Source organism: Equus caballus, chromosome 20, assembly GCF_041296265.1.
Source record: "Equus caballus isolate H_3958 breed thoroughbred chromosome 20, TB-T2T, whole genome shotgun sequence".
NCBI lineage: Eukaryota > Metazoa > Chordata > Mammalia > Perissodactyla > Equidae > Equus > Equus caballus.
In genome coordinates, this window is record NC_091703.1 from 20,371,303 (window position 1) to 20,395,166 (window position 23,864).

Here is a 23,864-nt window from a genome sequence, read left to right on the forward strand (position 1 = left end):
ATCTATAAATGAAAATTTGGGTGAGTTTATTCTGAGCTAAAATGTGAGGACCATGGCCTGGGGCCTTTCTTTCCAAAGGAAGAAAGGGCACCAAAGAAGTGGGGTGCACAGAGTGGTTATATATACCCAAACAGGATGTTTCACGTATGATTGAAATATCCCTTTTACAATTGTCATGAGACTGCTCTGTTGGCACAGCGATTGATGGAAACAGCAGGTAGGTCTGCTGTCTCGGTGAACACAGCAGGGTGGCAGGTCTGCTGTCTCAAGCTGGGTGGTCACAGGTGAGCTGGGTGGTCAAAGGTGAGTGCAGCAATCAGTTCCTAGCCTAAGGAAAGATGCTTATCCCTAAGGAAATGCCAATGTGGGGGGAAGTTGCACCTTTATCTTAAGGCCATTTGTTCTTGCCCTAGGAAATGTTTTAAAGCAGATATACAATGCGTGCTCAACAGCCACAGTCAGGCCCTTTTGGAAAAACAAAGTCAGGCCGAATTAGGTTTACACCAAATGGCTTCTTCATATACTCCAATATATCCTATTACTTGCCATTTTTATCTGTCAGCAGGCATAAAACAGATAGCTCTTAATTTCTTTCCAAAGGTTCTGACTTCATTTGCAACAGAATGCGGAGAAGTTCAAGTCTGTGGACCCTCTCAAAAACAGTGGAGGTTGTGTTGATATGCAATTGGGAGGAGAGTGGTAAATGCATTTGACATATAGGCTAAACTGTAGGCTTTTACTTGAGAGAACTAGGGAAAGAGACAGCTGGGAGGAGCCTGCCTGGGTTCAGAACAAATCTCAAACACTGATCTGGGGAACTATCCTTTCAAAGGAACCCAAATTTGATTTGTTTAGTCTATGGAGAAATGCATGTCCCAAGGCATTGTGGAAAACAATAGAGCAATCAGCCAGCAGTTAGTGGAACTTAAAGCTAGGTGTGGTCAGAGAAAGAGACAGTCAAAGGGGATCAAAACAACAGTCATCTCAGGGTGACTGTGAGCATATTTAAGGCTATGCCCCCTATACCCCCTGAAGAGCAACGTCAGAAGCTTAACACAGGTGGCGAGGGGGTGATAAACAGCACTAAAATAATGCAGTCAATCACTATATAAATAATCAAGCAAATAACAATAATAAGCCCTGCAGTGGAGAAATCAGTACCGAAGTTGCTATAATATGTCATCTAAAAAGTCTAGTTCCCTTGTAAGAAATTACAACACGTGCAAAGAAATGGGAAAATATGACTCATACAGTGTAAAAAAACAGGCAACAGAAACTGCCTGTAAGAACAACCAGAGGTAAGATCTAACAGACAAAGCCATCAATGTAGCCATTATAAATATGTTCAAAGGACTAAAGGAAACCATGATTAAAGAAGTAAAGGAAAGTATGATGACAAGTCATGTCAAATAGAGAATATTAATACAGATATAGAAATGATAAAAAAGAACCAAATGGAAATTCTGGAGCTGAAAAGTGTAATAACTGAAATGAGAAATTCACTAGAGAAGCTCAATAGAAATTTGAACTGGCAGAAGAAAGAATTAGTGAACTTGAAGAAAGATTAAGACAGATCATGTAATCCTAAGAACAGACAGAAAAGAGAATCAATAAAAATTAAAACAGCAGCAAAGAAATGTGGGACACTGTTAAGTACACCAACTATGTATACCAGAAGTACCAGGAGAGGAAAGAGAAAGGAATAAAAAAAAATTGAAGAGGGCCAGCCCTGTGGCCGAGTGGTTAAGTTCACACACTCTTCTTCAGTGGCCCAGGGTTTCACTGGTTTGGTTCCTGGGTGTGGACATGGCACCACTCATCAGACTGTGCCAAGGCAGTGTCCTACATCACACAACCAGAGGGCCTCACAACTAGAGTATACAACTATGTACTGGGGGGCTGTGGGGAGAAGAAGAAAAAAAAAAGAAGATTGGCAACAGAGGTTAGCTCATGTGCCAATCTTTAAAAGAAAAATTGAAGAAATAATGACTGAAAACTTCCCAAATTTATCAAAAAATAATAATCTACACATCCAGGAAGATCAATGAACTCCAAGTAAGATAAATGCAAAAAGATCACAGACATATCATAATAAATTTGCTGAAAGCCAAAGATGAGGAGAAAGTCTTAGCAGCAAGAGAAAAAATTACTTATCAATTACAAGAGAATTCCAATATGATCAACAACTCACTTCTGAGCAGAAACAATGAAGGCCAGAAAACAGTGATATCATATTCAAAGTCTCAAAGAAAAAAAAAACTTCAATCAAGAATCCTATATTTAGCAAAGCTATCTTTCAAAAATGAAGGCTAAATAAAGACATTCCCAGATAAAGGCTGAGAGTATTTGTTGACTGCAAACTTGCCAGACAAGAAATACTAAAGGAAGTTCTTCTGGTTGAAGAAACTGATTCCAGATGATAATTTGAATCCATATGATAAATAAAGAGAACTGGGGAAACTAATTATACAATTAAAAAATGAATATTTTTGTAAATATGCATATTTTTCTGGGTTTTTTCTTAACTTACTTATAAAGCAATTATATAAAAACAATCTGTATATAACGTATTGTCAGGCCTATAATATATATAAATGTAATATATTTGTCAATAAAAACACAAAAGAGGTATATGAGACCAAAGCTGTACTGTGCTAAGGAAGTGATTCCAGATGGTAACTCCATAAGAATAAATGAAGAGAAACAGAAATGATAATATGCTTATGAGATCACCACAAATAATAAATTACCTTAATATAACAAAACTATATCTATATGTGTGCCCTGTTTTCTTCTCTCAGTTTCCTTGAAAGACATAAAATTATATCAAATAATCATTATAACAATGATTGTTAGGTTTGTAACATTGATAGATGTAATATGTGTAACAATAATATCATAAAAAATAAGGAAAAGAGAATAGAGCTAAATAGGAGCAAAGTTTCTCTCTTTCACTGGAATTAAGTTCATATAAACCTGAAGTTGATTCTGATAAGTTCAGATGTATATGATAAGTTCTAGAGGAACCACTAAAAAAATAACAAAAAATAGTAAGAAAAAAACAATTAAATGGAGAAAAGCAAAGGCAATTCAAAGGAGAAAGGATAGTCTTTTCAACAAATGGTGCTGAAACAACTAGACATCCACATGCAAAAAAATGAATCTAGATACAGACCTTACAGTTTTTATAAAAATTAATTCAAAATGGATCATAGACCTAAATGTAAAATGTAAACTGTCAAACTTTTAGAAAATAACAGGAGAAAATCTAGGTGACCTTGGGTTTGGTGATGACTTCTTATATACAACAGCAAAAAGATGATCTATGAAAAAGAAAAATATTGTTAAGTCAAAGAAGAAATCAAAAGGGAGTTTAGAAAATGCTTGGAGATGAATGAAAATGAAGACACAGCATACCAAAACTTATGGGATGCAGCTACAGAAGTGCTTGGGGGGGAAATTTATTGTTGTAAATGTATACAGTAATCCCTCCTTATCCATGAGGGACACATTTCAAGACCCCCCAGTGGATGCCTAATACCATGGATAGTACTGAACCCTATACATACTATGCTTTTTCCTATACATACATACCTATGATAAAGTTTAATTTGTATAGGTACAGTAAGAGATTAATAACAATAACCAATAATAAAGTTGGCTTTAGTGTCATTATTAAGTAAAATAAGGGTCACTTGAACACAGGTACTGAGATACCACAACTGTTGATCTGATAACCAAGACAGCTACTAAGTGATTAACAGGTAGCAGATACTGTGTGGGTACACTGGACAAAGGGATGATTCACATCCCAGGTGGGACAGAGTGTGATGGCTTGAGATTTCATCACATTACTCAGAACAGCATGCAATTTAAAACTTATGAGTTGTTTATTTCTGGAATTTTTCATTTAATATTTTTGGGCTGACGTTGGCCATAGGTAACTGAAACTATGAAAAGCAAAACCACAGATAAGGGGGACTACTGTACATTTAAAAAGCAGAAGGATCTTAAATCAATAATCTAAGATTTCACCTTAAGACAGTGGAATAAGTTGTGCAAACTAAACATAAAATAAGTAGAAGAAAGGAAATAATAAAGTCTAGAGAAGAAATTGATGAAATAGCTAATGGAGAAACAATAGAGAAAAACCAATGAAACCAAAAGCTGGTTCTTTGAAAAGATCAACAATATTGATAAATCTTAAGCTACATTGACCAAGGGAAAAAGAAGAATCAAATTATCAGAATCAGAAATGAAAGCAGGGAAATGACTACCAATGTTACAGAAATAAAAAGAATTATAAGGGAATACTATGACCAATTGTATGCTGATAAATTAGATGACTTAGATGAAATGAACAAATTCCTAGGAAGACACAAACTACCAGAACTGACTCAAGAAGAAACAGACAATCTGAATAGACATATAACAAATAGAGAGACTGAATTTATAATAAAAAAAAACTACCCACACACACACAAAAGCCCAGGCCCAAATGGCTTCACCACTGAAATTTATCAAACATTTAAAGAATTAATACCAATTCTTTACAAACTCTTCCAAAACATTAGAAGAGGAGGAAACACTTCCCAACTCATTCCATGAGTCCAGCATTAACCTGATACCAAAACTAGACAAGAATATCACAAAGAAAGAAAACTAAAGACCATCATGTCATGAGTATAGAGACAAAAACCCTCAACAAAATACTAGCAAACCAAATTCAGCAATACATATATAAAATTATACACCATGACCAAGTAGGTATTCTAGGCATGTAAGGTTGGTTTAACGTCTAAAAATCAGTTAATGCAATACACCATATCAACAGAATAAAAAGCAAGAACCACAAGGTCGCCTTAATAGATGCAAAAAAAGCATTTGACACAATCCAACATCATTTCAATATTTTTTAAAAAGCATTCAATAAACTAGGAATGGAAGAAAATTTCTTCAACCTGATAAAGGGCATCTGTGAAAAACCCACAGCTAAAATTATACTTGATGAAAACCTAGCCTTTCCTCCTCCGATCAGGGACAGGACAAGGATGTCTGTTCTCACCACTTCTATTCAACATTGTCCTGGAAGCTCTAGCTAGGGCAATTAGGCAAGAAAAATTAAAAGGCATCCAGATTTGAAAGGAAGAAGTGAAACTATCTCTTTTTGCAGGTGACATGATGTTGTATATACAAAATCGTAATGATTCCACTAAAAAAATTATTGAAACTAATTAATGAGTTCAGCAAAGTACACAGTACGTGATTGATATACAAAAATCAATTGTATTTCTGGGGCTGGCCCAGTAGCATAGCGGTTAAGTTCACGTACTCTGCTTTAGCAGCCCAGGGCTTACCAGTTCAGATCCTGGGTGCAGACCTATGCACCACTTATCAGGCCATGCGGTGGCAGGCGTCCCACTTATGAACCAAAGGAAGATGGACACAGATGTTAGCTCGGGACCAATCTTCCTCAGCAAAAACAGAGAAAGATTGGCAGTGGGTGTTAGCTCAGCGCTCATCTTCCTCAAAAAAAAAAAAAGAGTAAAAAGAAAAAATCAATTGTATTTCTATGCTCTTTCAATGAACAATCTGAAAATGTAATCATGAAAACAATTCCATGAGGCTGGCCCCGTGGCTGAGTGGTTGAGTTCATGTACTCCACTTCAGTGGCCCAGGATTTCGCCGGTTCAGATCCTGGGGGCAGACATGGCACTGCTCATCAAACCATGCTGAGGCAGCGTCCTATATAACACAACCAGAAGCATCTACAACTAGAATATACAACTATGTACTGGGGGGCTTTGGGAAGAAGAAGAAGAAAAAGAAAAAAGAAGAAGATTGGCAACAGATGTCAGCTCAAGTGCCAATCTTTAAGAAAAAAAAAAAAGGAAGAAAGCAATTCCACTTAAAATAGCATCACAAAGAATAAAACAGGAATAAATTTAACAAAAGAAGTGTAAAATATACTCTGAAAACTATAAAACATTGTTGAAAAAATTAAAGAAGATCTAAATAAATGAAAGAACACCTGTTGTTCATGGATTGGAAGATTTAATATTGTTAAGACGGCAGTACTCCTCAAATTGATCTACAAATTCAGTACAATTTCCATCAGAATCTCAGGTGACCTCTTTGTAAAAATTGACAAACTGATTCTAAAATATATATGAAACTACAAAGGGCACAAAATAGCCAAAACAAACTTAAAAAAGAACTAAGTTGGAAGACTCACTCTTCTTGATTTCAAAACTTACTACAAAAGCAGTGATAATCAGATAGTGTGGCACTGGCTGAAGAGCAGACATAGAGATCAACAGCATAGAATTGAAAATTCAGAAATAAAACCGTTTGTCTACGGTCAAATAATTTTCAACAGGGTGCCAAGACCATTTAGCAGGGAAAGAATGGTCTTTTCAACAAATGATGCTGGGACTACTGGATAGCCACATGCAAAATAATGAAGTTAAGCCTTTATCTCACAACATACGTAAAAATTAACTGAAAATGAATCAGAGACCTAAATATAAGAGCTAAGACTGTAGAACTCTTAAAAGAAAATGCAGGAGTAAGTCTTCGTGACCTCAAATTTGGCAGTGGATTCTTAGATATGACACAAAAAGCATGAACAACAAAGGAAAAAAAATAGATAAATTGGAGTTCATAAAAATTAAAAACTTTTGTGTTTCAAAGGACACTAGGAGAAACTGAAAAGACAACCCACAGAATGGGAGAAAATATTTGCAAATCATCTATCTGATAAAGGATATATATCTAAAGTACATAAAGGACACTTACAACTCAAAAATAAAAAGGCAAATAAGCCAATTAATAAAATGGGGCAAAGGATCTGAATAGACATTTCTCCAAGGAAGACATACAAATAGCCAATAAGTACATGAAAAGATGCTCAACATCATTAGCTATGAAGGAAATGCAAATCAAAACTACAATGAGATATCACTTCACAACCACTAGGATACCCAGAATCAAAAAGTCAGATAATGATACATGGTGGTGAGGTTATGTAGAAATTGGAACCCTCATACTTTGCTATGGAAATGTAAAGTGGTACATCCACTTTGGAAAACAGTCTGGCAGTCCCTCAAATGATTAAACATTGAGTTACAATGTGACCCAGCATTTACGTTCCTAGCTATATATCCAAGAGAAATGAAAACATATGTCCACAGAAAAACTTGTACACAAATGTTTATAGCAGAATTATTCATAATAGCCAAAATGTGGAAACAACTCAAATATCAATTAAATGATGAATGGATAAACAAAATGTGGTATATCCTTACAATGGAATATTATTTAGCCACAAAACAAAATGAAGTATTGATACGTGCTACAACATAGAAGACCCTTGAAAATACTATATTAAGTTAAAGAAGCCAAACACAAAATACCACATATTATATGATTCCATTTATATGAAATGTTCATAATAGGCAAATCCACAGAGACAGAAAGTAGATGAGTGGTTGCCAAGGGCAGGGGGAAAGGGAGAATGGAAAGTGTATTTGTTTCCTAGAGCTGCCATAACAAATGACCACAAATCGAGTGGCTTAAAATGACAGAAATTTATTCTGTCACAGTTCTGGAGGCTACAAGTAAGAAATCTAAGGTGTCAGCTGGGCTGTGTTTCGTCTCCAGGCTCATGGGCAGAATCCTTCCTTGCCTCTTTCTAGCTTCTGGTAGCTCCCAGCAATCTGGCATCGCTTGGCTTGTAGCTGCATCACTCTAATATCTGTCTCCATCTTCACGTGGTTTTCTTCCCTGTGTGTATTTCTGTGTGTCCTCTCCTCTTCTTATAAGGAAGCTGGTCATTGGATTTAGGGCCCACACTAATTCAGTATGACCTCATCTTAACTAATTATATGTGCAAAGATCTTATTTCCAAATACATTCATGTGCTGGTTAACGACAGGGATACGTTCTGAGAAATGCATCATTAGGTGATTTCGTCATTGTTAGAACATCATAGAGTGTACTTAACACAAACCTAGATGGTATGGTCTACTTCACACCTAGGCTATATGGCACTAATCTTATGGGACCACCATCACATATATGGTCCATCATTGACTGAAAAGTTGTTATGCAGTACATGGCTGTATGGTCACATTCCAAGGCTCCAAGTAGACATAAATTTTAAGGGAACACTATTCCACACACTATAGGGAGTGATTGCTAGCAGGTACAAGGTTTCTTTCTGAGGTTACAATATTGTCCTAAAATTTACTATGGTGATGGCTGCACACAACTGTGCATATACTAAAAACCATTTAATTATACCTTTTAAATGGGAGAATTGCATAGTATGTGAGTTATACCTCAAAAAAGCTGTCTAAAATGGAAAAAGAATTAAGATTCAACACACCCCCAGTACAGGAAATTCTAAAAGATGTACAGGAAGAAGAAGGAAACTAATCCCAGGAGGAAGATCTGAGATGCAGGAAGGACCAGTTCACTGGAGCTGGAAGTGAAGCCCCTGAAGGTTGGAGACATCACTGTGTTCACTACGTGAGTCCTTAGGCCTATAGGAAGTGTTCAAAAAATACCTTTTGGATAAATCATTGATGAGCAAACAAATTGGTAAACAGGGGCATAAATCTAAATAAACATTTCCATTAAACAATAATGTCTAAGTTTTATGGTTAAAAACAAATAAGATAAACAAAAATAGTGGACAATAGCATGTAAGCTGGGAGAGTGTGATCAGAGTTACAGCAAGGAAGTGTTGGGGGATTTTTGAGGCATAAGCTCAAGATGTTGATTCGTTTTGGACTTTGTAAATTAAATATGCACAAAAATATTTTAAAAGTAACCATTAAGAGAAGAAAGAAGGTAGAACTTCCTAGCTAATTGAGAAAAAAACTTGGAATAAAGAGAAAGGGAAGTCAATTAATCCAACAAAATGCTGGAAAGAAGGAAATTATACATAATGTGAGACAATTAGAAAGCAAAAAAAAAAAAGAGAGGACAAAAAAAATCCAAAGACATCAGAAATAGATGTAAACAGACCAAACTTTCCATGTAAAAGACAGATTGTTGTATCAGTTTAAAAACAAATCTAGCTAAATGCTACTTAAAGATACACATCTAAAACATAAGAATACAGGGGAGAAAAATGTATGTATATACCCCTAACCCAAACCCTAAAGCCAAATGTGTTTCCAAATTCAGATTAATTTTAATTTAAGAAACCAATACAGGGCATATGTTATACATTACATAACACCCACAGTGGGGTTTGAGGCAACATCCCATAATGAAACACAATAATATTTCTGAAAGAAAAATCCAAATATTCACACCAAGTAGGATAAATAAAGACGATAAATAGACTCACATCAGCATTGATCAGGTTTTGCCGCCAAAAAAATTTTGAAAAAAACTTTGTTTTCAGAGCTTTTTGCTTTTCAGAACTGCAGATATGGAATTACAGACCTGAACCAGGCAAATATTAGCCAAAAGAACTGGTATACCCATGGCAATATCAAACAAAATCGGTTCTAAGGAAAACAACATTATTAGGAGCTACCAAACAATGATATTTCTAAAAGCTTCAATTTACCAGGAAGCTATAACAATTCTAAATGTATATACTCTTATTAAGGTAGCCTCCAAACATACAAAGAAAAGTTGAAAGTACAATAAGGAAATTTGGTGTATACAAAAAATAATTTTCAATTTACTATACTCTGTCTGTTGAGTATTTCAGAATGTGTCTTGTTGCCCCAACTAGATTACAATAAATCAGTGGTGAGTGGGTGGTAAAGGACGCTCAGGGAGGCCCATAACACTCATGGCCTCCTTTGAAATACTGTGAAGTGGGGATTGGTATCCCCTTGTTACAACAAGAGAGGTTAAATAATTTGCCCAAAGTCACACTTGCTAAATATCAGAGTTTGGATTCAAATTTAGTTCTATTTGACTCTAAAGGTCCAAGACCTTTTCAAAGTCTCATGAATTAAGCATAAGATATTGTCCTTTGATTTAGTGAAATTAAAATGACAGGCATTATATAGGAGAATTCAAATTGGGACTAGGGATCTAGACATACCATTTATTATCATTTTCCAGGAGGCATGTTATCTAGGGTCCATGCACCAGAGACATGTTCTAAGGGCTAACATGATCATCATCCTCCTCCATCTCCCCAAATCATGCCATTTTCCCCCTGACCTTAAGACAGCTTTGAAATGAGATGAATTCACAATCCCAAGACATTCTGATATTTCTCAGCCTTAAACCCACATGATGCTTTTAACACAAAAAAGCAGAGTTTGTGTTAGATTGAATTTAGAAACTAAAATTTACAGCCTTTTAAACCCATTTAAGTTGTTTTTTCTACTCTCATTCACCAATTATCCTCCATAAAATAGAAAGAGAAAATAATTATAACTAAAATTGGTCATAGTAACAGCAGTTGGCATAAAAATATACAGTGAAAAATAAAGTCTAGAAATAAAAACAACATATTTGCCCTTATATTTAAAGAACACGAGAAACTACTCAAGAAATAAAATCGTACAGGGTGTACTTATCTTCACCAGGAATATCAGAGAATGCTCAAGACAAAACACAGCTCATGTTGTCTCACAAAGAACCTTGGAGCAAGATGGAGACGTACATACTCATAAACCACCACAAGAGAGCGCTCATCAAAAGGGAGTGAAAGGTCACACTGCCCTAAATTTGCACGGGAAGAGTAAATCCCTGTCTAAAGGAGTTGAGAATATTTTTATCATCGGGACCTGCTGCTAGAATTAGTAAAACAGCGATCTAAATTAGGATTTTTCTCCAATACTGTTTTTGTGTTACAATCCATTTCTATAATGAATTCTTAGAAATACCAATATAAACAATGATAAATTTTCCCATCGGCATGGTAAAACAGAAACCAAATGAACTGCTCACATAAAACAATTCCAGTCAGTGTCAGCAGTAAGTGAATTTTATTTCAGGCAGAACTTTACCAAAAATTAGAGAATAAAAGGGATTCAGCCTGCATTTCCCTTTTAGAAAGAAAGGAAGGGAAGATGCGAATTTAAACCTTGTATCCCTTCTACACTATAGAAGAGTGACAAACTTGAGTTCAAATTCCAGTTTTGTTATCTTTGAAAAGAGTGAATAGCAGCTGTCTCAGCCTCATTGTCTTTCCATGTTATTGGTACAGGGCTTCTCTTGGAAAATTCATTCCTGCAAATGGCTTCCGCTGACAAATCCATCCTATAGATCCCATAGATCTGATGTGTCAACCAAGAATCTGTTGGGCTTCCGGGTACCTACCAGCCAAGATGTGGTGTGTGTGCTTATGGGCCAGAGCAGACTCTGGGGTCAGGTATTTCCATTTCTTCCTAGCTAGATGCAACTTTGGGGTTTTGTTGTTGTTTGTTTTGTTTTGTTTTGTTTTGTTTTCTCGGTGAGAAAGATTGGCCCTGAGCTAACATCTGTTGCCAATCTTCCTCTTTTTTGCTCAAGGAAGATTGTCACTGAGCTAACATCTATGCCAATCTTCCTCTATTTTGTCTGTGGGACACTGCTGCAGCATGGCTCAATGAGCAGTTTGTAGGCCCTCATCAGGATTTGGACCCATGAATCCTGGGCCGCCGAAGTGGAGCACGCAAACTTAACTGCTACGCCACCAGGCTGTCCCTGGGTTAGTGTTTTAATCTGCCTAAGCCTCTGTTTCCTTCTCTGTAAAATGGGAACAATAATACCTACCCCAGAGAGCGATTGTAAGGATTCAATGAGATAAATCGTGTAAAGCATATAGTAAAGAGCTTAGTCCAAAACTATGGTCAATAAATGTTAATTATTATAACTCATTTACTCTAGATATTTACTGAGCAACTATGGTGCGCCAGGTACGATTCTAGGTGCTTGGGATGCATCCATGAACAAAATTGCAAATGATCCCTGCCATTCCCCTAGTGAGGAAAGGCGGACAGTAGACAATAGGCATTCTAAGTAAAGTGTGCTAGAAGGCAAGAGGTGGTAAACGCTACGAAAAAGAAAAGAAGTAAAGCAGAACGTAGAGACTTGAGAAGGCCAGTTACAGTTTTAAATAGGATGGTCAGGTTGGCCTCATTTAGAGGTAAGGCTTGAGTAAAGAATTGGAGAAAGTGTGGGAGATGCCACGTAGCTGGGGGTGGTAGGTGGGGGTTGGGCATTTCAGGCGAAGGGAACAGCTAGTTCAAAGGCTCTGCAGCAGAAATGTGCCTGACTTGTTCCAGAACAGCAAAGGAGCCCAGGGCAGCTGCAGTGGAGAGAACATCTCCAAACTGGATGACCCATTCTCACACCAAACTACATGAGGTCCAAAACAAAATTCAGCATCTTCCCCCTTCCAAACCTTCTGTTATATTTTCCCTCTTTCTTAATGTTCAATTCTTCCAAGATCATACTTTGAAGTCATTTTTTTATCCCTTCTCTACTTCATTCCTCATGTTCTATTAATTTTTTTCTTTTTACTGTCTTTGGATATATCCTTTTCTTTCAATCTCTGCTGTCATGACAAGGAGACAGGTTAAGACTTGGCCCTAAGACTAAAAAACGTATGGTGCCCTTCTTTGTGAGTTGCAAAGGTCTGTAAAACTTTATGAAAGCTGAGGACTTTTCATCTTTAGGTGCCCTTGCTTTGCCCCTGAGTATGTGCTTAACCTGCCTCTCAGATCTCCAAAACTAGCCAACCCTCTGCCTGCATTCTTATCACCCATCCACTTCTAGGTTAGTTCAATTGCTTCTTAACTAGTCTTCGCCTTCAGTACCTCCCAGCTATAATCTATACAACACAAAACGTTCTGATTGAGCTAAGATGTTGCATTCATTAGTCATCTCTATACTTAAGGACTTGTAATGACCATTTATTACTTACCAGAGAAAGCCAAAATTGCAATGCCTGTCCTTATAATTATGAACAACTTGAGGTTCGAAAGCTAGTTTTAAACTTCTATTGTAGTCCGAGGAATGTTTAGCATGGTGACTGAGAACTGTAAACATTCAACACATTGAATTGATTGGAAAAGAAAAGAAAATTGAAAGACAAGAAGAGAAAAGAGTGAAACTCACATACTGCCAAATTCTTCCAGCTCTGAGGAGCATATTGATTTTTTTTAAGTCGGGTTTACTGTGGGATAATTTACATACAGTAAGATTTACTCTTTATTGTGTACAATTCTCTGAGTTTTGACAAATGCCTGTGGTTATGTGAGTGCCATCATATTCAAGATAGAGAACAGTTAAAGCGCTCTAAAGCATTCCCTTATGTCCCTTTGTAGTCAGCTTCTCCTTCTGCCCCTGGCAATCATTGATCTGTTTCCTGTTCCTATAGTTTTTCCTTTTCTGCACATCACATAAATGGAATCATCCGGTACATGACCTTTTGAGCCTGGCTTCTTTCACTTAGCATAATGTATTTGAGATTCATCCATTTTGTTGCATAGATCAATAGGTTGTTCCTTTTTCCATTGGATGGATAGACCGTAGTTTGTTTATCCATTTACCAGCAGAAGAACGTTTAGATTGTTTCCAGTTTGGGGGCAATTAAGAATAAAGCTGCTATAATCATTCATGTACAGGTTTTTGTGTGAACATATGTTTTCATTTTTCTTGGGTAAATACATAGAAGTGGAATTGTTGGGGCACGTGGTATGCTTAGCTTTTTAAGGAAATCTCAAACTTTTTTCCAAAGTGGCTATAACCATTTTCTATCCCCACCAGCAACATAGGACAGTTCTACTTGTTTCAGATCCTCACCAGCACTTGATATTGTCAGGTTTTTTTCTTTTTTTTTATTATTTTACCAATTCTAATAGGTATATTTCATTGTAGTTTTAATTTGCATTTCTCTAATGACAATGTTGAGCATCTTTTCATGTGCTTACTTGCCATCTGTACATGTTCCTTGATGAAATAGCTATTCAAATCTTTTGTCATTTTTAATTACTTTGTTTTCTTATTATTGAGTTTTGAGAATTCTTTATAATTCTGGATACACGTCCTTTAACAAATACATGTCTTGCAAATATTTTTCTCCTAGTCTACAGTTTGTCTTTTTTTTAAAAAATTACATACAATAGAATTCACATTGGTGTACAACTCTGTGAATTTTAACACACACATAGATTCTTGTAACCACCACCACAAACAAGAATAGAACATTCTAACACCCTAAAGAATTTCCTCATGTCCCCTCTTTGGTCAGACCCTCTCCCTACCCCAATATCTGGCAATCGGTCGTCTCTTGTTATAGTTTTGCCTTTTCCGGTATCTCAAATAAATGAAATCATGTAGTATGTAATCTTTTGAGACTGGCTTCTTTCACACAGTATAATGCTGAGCAATAGTCTATTGTATGGATACACCACAGTTTATCCATTTGCCCGCTAAAGGACATTTTAGTTGTGGCCAGTTTTTGGCAATGAGGATTTTGGGAAAAATAAATGTAATTCTTATGATGAACAAACACAAAATATCCCAAACACTGAGGAAAGCAACAGATTCAAGCAACACTTAAGTTTTGAGAAAATCAGGGAAGAAAGGCTATCAGGAAAATGGAGAGAAAGGCCACTATAGGATCAGTTTAGTCAGGATAATATACCCACAGGGAATGTGAGAAACTCCAATCAGGATACAGAGCATGGGGAGCCAGAACGGCAGCCTAGATCAATCCTGGACCCTGGCGGGCAGTTGAACGCAGGAAATGCAGTTGGAAGCAGGAGAACGGTTGGTAATTTTATGAAGCTACAATCACATTAAATATTTTACTTATATTTTTATAATTTCTCTTCCCTACTTTTCAGAAAGCATTATAATATTAAAAAGCTATTTGCACCAGAATAACTAAAAAATAAATCAGGAAGTTCAGAAGTCATTTTGAGGAAGAAACAAGGAAAATATTCAGCTGAGAACCTGGAAATAAGATGCTTTTTTGTTCTCTGAGCTTCCTGTATCTAGTCCAGGGGAAAAGAGATCATTTTTATTCTTTTGGCTGTTAATTGGAGGAAAATCAGTTTTTTAGGAGAGGAAAATGCTTTTCTGTCTCTAAATTCTCAGATAAATTTGTCACATAATTTCTTATGTAAAAGACTCATAAGAAATATTGAATAAGATCATGAAAAACAACAGTTTTGCAAGAGATGCAAGAATTTCTTCATAGGGAATTGCATTGTATCCACTTTCAGCATAATCCATCAGAACAAAACATGTAGAAAAATTTGAGATATTCACATCCAGTTTCTCAAACATGGTGGATGGTGTCACCTTGATCAGAATCACCTGGAGCTACTGGTTACACACGCAAATTCCTAAGCCATGACCTAGACCAACTAAACCCAAATCTGGGGGGATGGGAACCAGGGATCCAGTAGATTAAAGTTTGAGAACCACCCCTAAAGAAAAGTAACTGCTTTTAGGTCATGTAACAATGCAGAAGCAGAAATGGAAAGATTTAGGAAAATGAATAACATGTCCTTTAAACTGCCTCTTTTGATATTAATTGCTTCCACTGTGCTTTTGGCAGCCAGTAAGTGCTGGGTTCTTTGGTAAGTGCCTGGGGTGCAAACCTTCCATATTATTGACTGAACCTTGACAACTTAAATACTTTGAAGTATGTAAGTCTACATAAGAAGCTGTACTACTGCTCATCTCTAAAAAGAAAATCTTGGTAAGCATATTAATGAAGAAAGTTAGAGGTTGATCGTATTTTCGTTTCTCCTTGCCCAGTCTGCTGTAAGTATGTTAGCACACTGCACGTTTGTGTCTCACCGTCCATCACAGATGAGACATAAACACAGACCAGGAGCCCCTTGGCTTGGAAACACCTTCCTTGCAGCTTTCCTTTACGTATGTGCCTGAAAGTCATAAACTACACTTCTTTCCAAATGTTCTCAGGTTTAGATTGCGCTCCCACAGTCAGTTGAGGTTACTAAAGCGTCACAGTCTATGTTTCATGAACCTCCTTATTCTTACTTCAGGAAACCACTAGAGGACTTGGCAATTTTCTCTTTAAAAGTAGGATAAATAGAAGAGGCTAACCAGTGAGAAATATGAGGAAGTTTCAAGTCAAGAAAGCGTATTGCATTTATTTAATAATCTCATTTATGCTTAGATCTAACGCATGCCCAAAGATCTTGATATATAGATATAGTTCCTGGGAGCAGATGCCAGCCTGTATTACAATATTCACAGTCATTATCTGTGTCTGACGGTAAATGGCATTTGTTAAGCCCTTGTGGGCATGTGTGAAATGCTGGATGTGTTAGAAAGGCTCTATAAGAGTTTACGTTTTAGGGGAGAAAAATAACACCACATTAACATTGAAAGACATGTTGGGATAACTTGGATTTCTAAAACCCAATAGAAAAATAGGCAGAATATTTCCACTAAAAATAACATGATATTGAACTTTAAATTCATAGAATTAAAAATACCATTTTGCCTGTCAGAATGTGCAAAGAAAATCAATAACCACCACCACTGTTTGCTTAGGCATGATTAGAAAAACAAAATATGTGAACATTATATTTGACTTCCTGATTAGATTTAACTTTCATTTCTATTTAACCCCATCCTTTTTGTCTCGAGGGCTGAAAAATTCTGACTATAAGTTGCTCATTCAATATGATACTTTCTTATTCACTCTTTTTTTTTCACCACCTCCACTTTCAACCCACTAGGAATGTATATCCTAGAGGAATTTTGTGGTCTGCGTTCTTATTTCTGCACTGTACACTGTATTGGATATACGTATAAATATACACTTTGTGATGTTTGCCCTCAAAGAACTCTGGTTTGGCTGGCTACCCTAACCCTTGATTTCTTTTCAATCACGCAGTTGATAATAGCTGGAAGTTCCCTTAGAGTTCCCCAATTTTTAAACATTAAATCTTTTAGACTCATTCCAGGCCATTTCCTTTTCTAGTCCTTGACTCTTTCTTGAAATGACCCCTTTTAGTTAAGCCAAATGTAAACAAAACTGAATTTTAGCTCTGTTCTTACAAGAGTTGTGTTTAGACTATGATTTGCTCCAGGCCAATGTTTTTCAAAGGGGAGATTTTGATCTCTGGGAATCCTTCAAGGTGAAAGATGCCAGGGATCAGGAAGGCAGGATTTTTTAAAGTGTATATTTGTTCATCATAACTTATGTTAGAGGAAAAAAATAAGGTTTAGATGCAAGTAAAAAGCATCTAAGTATGAGGTCTGCTTACATAATTCAAAAATGCAAAATTATCCTGTAACTAATTAAAATAACTATTTACTTATACCCCCATCTTATTTTGAAATGGATTTTATTATATGATTCCATTTATATAAAATGTGAAAAATAGGCCAATCCATAGAGACAGAAAGCAGATTGGTGGTTGCCTGGGGCAGGGAGGGGAATGACTGCTAATGGGTACAGGTTTTCTTTTCGGGGTAATGAAAGTGTTCTAAAATTAGATGGTGATGGTTGCACAACTCTGTGAATGCACTAAAAACCACTGAACCGTACACTTTAAAGGGTGAATTTTACGGTATGTGCATTATATCCCAACAAAGCTGTTATTTTAAAAAATGGGGTTATGTAATTCCCATCAGTCCATAAGAAGATGATAAACAACCCAACAGAAAATGAGCAAAGGATATGTATTGGAAACTTACAAAGGAGGAAACACAGTCAGGCAAATAAGTAGGAAAACAGTCACAATATTATGAGTGATTGGGGAAAATGCAAAACAAAACAACAATGAGATATTTCAAACCCATTATACTGGCAAAAATGATAATTCCAAAGGATAGCAGGATGTGAGAATGAGAATCTCATACCCAGCTGGTGGGAATGTAAATTGGTACAACAGTTTTGGAGGGCAATTTGGTAACACCTCAAACTTAAAAATAAGCATATCCTACAACCCGCCATTTCCATTTCTCAACGTACTGCCACCCACTGGCGTAAAGATATATGCACAGGGACATCTGTTAGCACTGTCTGTAATAGGGAAAAATAACACCACTCAAATACCTATCAATAAAGGGATAGAGAATTAAACTATAGTGTATATACGTAATGGAATACTATATAGCACCAAAATAAATAAATTAGATTAACTAGGGAAAAAGCGTATTTATAAAACACATGCCACCGGTTTTTTATTTAAGGGAGGTTGAATAGGAAAAGATTAACCTAAGGGTTTTATGCTCAGAATGAGGTTTGGCTCATCTGCTAGTACAGGGTCACGTTTGACTCTAAACTTTTAGGAGCCAAGGCAAAAAGAGAAATCTGATCAATTATAGAATTAGACTGTGATGTAAGAACACACAACTATTCCTGACACTAAGATCACAGAGAAATCTCCTCCAGGGTTTTCAGAAAGAGGCCGCCATGTAAAATGGGTAATAAGAAACATCCTCAATGTCATTCTTTTATCCACAGGTCTGACTTTCATTTCTGCAAAGTCACCTCCCTGTGCCACAACCTCCAAGTGTCTGGCTTTATCAGAAGACTCATTTCTGAGAGTAGGGATTAGAAACTGAGATGCCAAGGTATTTTGCTTGGCCAGCACAGTGTTTAAAAATTTTAAATTTGAATGCCTTAGGAGGGACATACACTCCTTAGAATAGTGCTGTCGAATAGAACTTTCTGCAATGATGAACTGTTCTGTATCTGTGCTGTCCAGTGTGGTACCCAAGAGTTACATGTGGCTACCTCCTGAGTACTTGTGACTAGTTTGATGGAGACACTGAGTTTAAATTTTATTTAATTTTAACTAATTTTAATTTAGCCAGCCCTGGTGGTCTGGTAGCTAAGATTCAGTGCTCTCACTGCCTCTGCCCAGGTTCATTTCCCAGTCAGGGAACCACACCACCTGTCCGTCAGTTGTCATACTGTGGTGGCTGTATGTTGCTGTGATGCTGAAAGCTATGCCACATGGATTTCAAATACCAACTGGGTCTCCCAAGGTGGACAGGTTTCAGTGGAGCTTCCAGGCTGAGACAGACTTGGAAGAAGGACCTGGCCACACACGTCCAAAAAAATTGGCCGTGAAAACCCTGTGAATAGCCATGGAGCATTGTCTGATAGAGCACCAGAAGGTGAGAGGATGGTGCAAAAAGACGGCCAGTGTTCCACTCTGCTGGACACAGTTTCGCTAGGAGCTAGAATCAATTCCAGGGCACAGACAGCAAAAACAAAATTTTAATTTAAATAGTCATTATGGCTAGTGATGACACTATTGCGCAGTACAGCTCTAGATGGCCACAGGTCCCACCATTCTCTACTTTATTAAACTCCCACCCTCAGCACCACACAATTAGGTTACCTGGCCCTTGGAGGCGGTTTTGTTTGTAACGCATGTTCTGAAGTAATCCACATTGCAATATTATTCTATATCCTCCTTTGTTCATTTGTTCAATAAATACTCCTCCTATCTGAGAGGTATCAAATCTATGTCAGACACAGTGCTTGCCATCTTAAGGGCAACACAGAGCCATCTAGGTCAGCACTGTGGGATAAGCTACGCATGTGTAAGGGAAAAGCAAGGTCCATGGGGAGCGCAAAGGATGGTGGCATTAGAAAACCTGATCTGGACTTGGTGGGACAGAGAAGTGCCCTGTAAGGGAGAACCAAGAAGAAGAAGTCAGCTGGAGTGAGGGGGCAGTTCTCATAAAAGGAAACAGCATGGCTCATTCTAGGGATTCAAAGAAATTAGCTACAATTTAGAATGTAGAGGTGGACGATTGTGAAAGATTGGCAACGGTGAAATCATGCAGGTTGTTTGAACCGTGTTAAACCAACTTTTGGACTCTGTCCTGAGGGTAATAGAAAACCACTGAAAAATTTTAAGCAGAGGAGTAGATTCCTGTCATCTCTACATTCAAAATAAACACACGAAAATTATCATATGATCCAGTAATACCACTTCCAGGTATATACCCAAAAGAATTGAAAGCAGGGCCTTGAATAGATATTTCTATACCCATATTCATGGCAGCATTATTCACAATAGCCGAAACGTGTATACAACCCAAGTGTCCATCAACATATGAATGAACAAAATGTGTTATATACATACAATGGAATATTATTCAGCCTTAAAATGAGGGAAATTCTGACACATGCTACAACATGGATGAATCTTGAAGACATTATGCTAAGTGAATAAGTCAGAGACAAAAAGACAAATATTGTATGATTCCACTTACATGAGGTACCTAGAACAGTCAAATTCACCAAGACAGAAAATAGAATGGTGGTTGCCAGGAGCTGGGGCGAAGGGGGAATGGGAAATTACTGTTTAATGGGTACAAGAGTTTCACTTTGAGAAGAGGCAAAAATTCCAGAGATAGATGGTAGTGATGGTTGCATAACAATGTGAATGTATTTAATGCCACTGAACTGTACACTTAAAATTGGTTAAAATGGTAAATTTTGCTATGTATGCTTTTCCACGATAAAAAAATAAAACAGATCCTTCATCATCTCTTGCTAAAACTTCTAAACTGATCTCCTTGAAACAACTCTTGATCCCTTACAGTTTATTTCTAAGAGAGAGTGATGGTTTTGAAACATGAGTGAGTCACATTGCTCTCTTGCTGAAAAGCTTTCAATGGGCAGCTCGGCCTCAAGTAATCTGGTCCCTTGTCACCTACCTGCCCTAGTCTCCCCCACTCTCCCTCTGGCTCACCCCACTCCAGCCCCACTGGCCTCTTTGCTGCCCTTTGACTACACTAAGCAAGCTCCTACTTTAGGGCTCTCTCACCCTGGAACCTTCTTTCCTCTGATATTCACCTAGTTTGCTTCCTCACTTCATCCTGCTCCAGTAACATCCCTCAAGCACCTTCCGTAACCACCCCATCTAAAAACATTCCTTCTTTGCTTTTCTTTATTGCACTTGCCCCTACCCATCATTTTAGTATATGTCGTTCATTCATTTGTTTCTTGTCTGTCCCTCCTGCAATGTAAGTTCCACGAGGGCAAGGACTTCGTTTGTACGCGACTGAATCCCCGGTGACTGGAATGGTTCCAGGCAGGTAGGAAACATTCAAGAAATACTTGCTGAATGAAAGAATGACTACGTTTGCATTTTGGAAAGCTTGCGAGAATGGGTTGCAGCGGGAGACAAGACCAGGAGAAACCAGCTGGGTGGCAGCTGTAGGAATCGCAGAAGCAGTTGCGATGGCCGGGATAGTGGCAGTGGGGGCAAAGAGAGATTTAGGAATACAGAGATATTCAGAGGAGAGAATTAAGAGGCTGGATGGAGGGTTCTTTCACTGAGTCAGAAAACCCAGAAGGAGGAGCAGGTTTATGGGAGAAGCCAAGCTCCGTTTTAAACTCATTGAGATGTTCAGTGGGCAGTTAGAGATGTTCAGCAGAGAGATCTGGGCTAGAAATGTAGATTTAGCAGTTCATAAAATATAATCTTAGTGGAAATTTTGATAACTGTTGAGCAGCAGTTAGTCAGTGGTTATACTTTTTGAATAAGTACTTGAATGTACGTATTCAATGCTGCCAATTAACTTCAGACTCATGCGCTTTCATAGGCAGCCAAGCTGGTCATATTTTTAAAACTGTATGGAATGCAGGAAATGAAATTTCTATTTAAAATAAAAATAGAGTAATGCTATTTTATTTTCACTGCAACTGGGTCAATTTTAATGGCAGATATCCAATCCTCAAGCCATATACTCTGTAATCCAGCCGGTTAAATATGAAAATTAATCTTTAGCCTTTACGGGAACATCATTACTCTTTAGATTTAAAAGAGATCTCCTAATCCAACTTCATCATTTCACATATGTGGAAATAAAATCCCTCAGACATTACTGACGTGCCTAAGGTCACACAGTTGAACAGTGGCAGAGTCAGAACTAGAATCCAGATTTCTTATTTGTTTCTAAGTAGCTCATAACTACAGGCACATTGTTTTGATTTCTGTTTTGGTCTATCCTTGGAAGGATTCCTTCAAAATTGCTCATCATGACTACACTGCAGTTCACCAAGACCAGAGCTAGCTGGATATCCTGCACTCACCCATCTGTTCACCCAGTAAAGCTGTTGTCAGACATGGAATTTTCACTCTGTATTACCTTTCAGTAAAGTTTAACTCACTATTTAATATGTAGTGGAACTGCATATGAAAAAAGTTATGGCTTCCAAGGCGTGTTCAGATTCCACATTACTAAAATGTATAGCCACTTCTCCCTTCTAGATTTAAAGTGTAGACTTTGATACCACTCAAAGGCTCTTCTTGAATGAGTTTCCTTCTTCACGGAAAAGCATTATTAGATGGTGTCCCTAAGGACCAAAATTTAGTGACCACTTCCAGCAATGAAATTCTTACATTAGATGGAGAAAACAATATCATCTCAACTGTGATGGTCAACCAGCCAGAGCTAGTAATTTTTCTGGCCATTCCAGAAAGTAATCATGGCAGATTCTTTGGATGGCTACCCAAAGCCTGCTCAACTTCTTCTCCTTGCCCACCTCCTACTATATCTCCTTCTTTGCAGCTGCTGGAAGTGGCCAACTGACCCCCTTGAGACCCATGAGACATAAGCAGAAGTCTTCCCAGGCAGCTGCTGGAAAGTTGGCATGACCCTCTTCCACATTTCCCTTTCCCCCTCATGGACAGGATGGCTGGAGCTGCAGCAGCTATCTTCCATTTATGAAAGAAAAAGCCAAGGAAATCACACAATGTAGGCCCTGCTAAGTCTAACTGCTGAACCAAAACCCACCAACTCTAGATTTCTTGTTGTCTGAGAAAATGATTCTCATTTTGTTTAAACTACTACAGATGTGTTTTCTGTTTCCCACACCTAAATACAACTGTAGCCAAAACACTAATGAAATAACTCAAGTTGAAAGGGTTGGCGAATGGGATGGGGCCTATCAGAATATTTGTCTGTGGAGCCCAGTTTTTTAGATATACATTTATAAATATATATATTTAAAAGTCCCCAACACCTCCTCTCCCAATTGGGAATGACTTGTAAAAGGTTTTCTTAGTTGGTCCATTTTTATCTCTTTTACACAGCCACAATCAACTATGGAAAAAAAGAACCTAGAAAGTTGGTACCCGAAGACAAGTTCCATACACATGGAAACTTTTCTAACTTAGTAAGTTCTGAATATCACCAAAAGATTTCAGAAAATATCCTAGGTGCATGAAATTATACAACCATTAGAAACACTCAGAGAATGTGGGAAGCTCTATAGGGCTGCACCCCTGTGACCAAGAGCTGAGGAGATTAGGGGAAATCTGCTTTGCCCAGCTGGGACTCAGGCTCCACTCTTGTCCTTACGCGACCCTGTAACCGCCCACTCCCTCCTGTGTGCTGTATGCGAGGCCTCAGCTGACTGAGCAATTGCAAGCACTGGGCTCTGTTGCTATTAGCGCCTTAGCCACATCACTGTAAACCATCTGCTGGCTTTCCCTGCATCCGTTATTTTGCAAAGATCACAGTTCAATCTGTTCTACCACAGTGAGGCCAAAGCTCCCTGAGTGACAATGTTAGTCAATTCAAAAGTCAAGATCTTGCCAACAATGGGTTGTTTCTTAGATCCTTTGTGGTTTTTCCCCGTGCTTCACAAATAACATTGACAGTAGGCCTTTGAAATCCAGAGGCATTTCCTTGGTTCCCCAACTTTGCAGGAAACAGCCGGTCAGATGTCTGAATAATATTTTGTCATCCTTCCTGAATTGACCACTAGCCCAGGAAACACTGTGAAACGGGTGAAGTCCTTCCTGGCTCTGTTGGAACACACCCTAGCACCCTCAGAGCTTCCTCTTCTCCCAGCTGCCACCTGGTAACTCTGCCTGCCCAGAACCATCCTCTGGAAAGTCTACACACATATGTCCCCAGCCAAT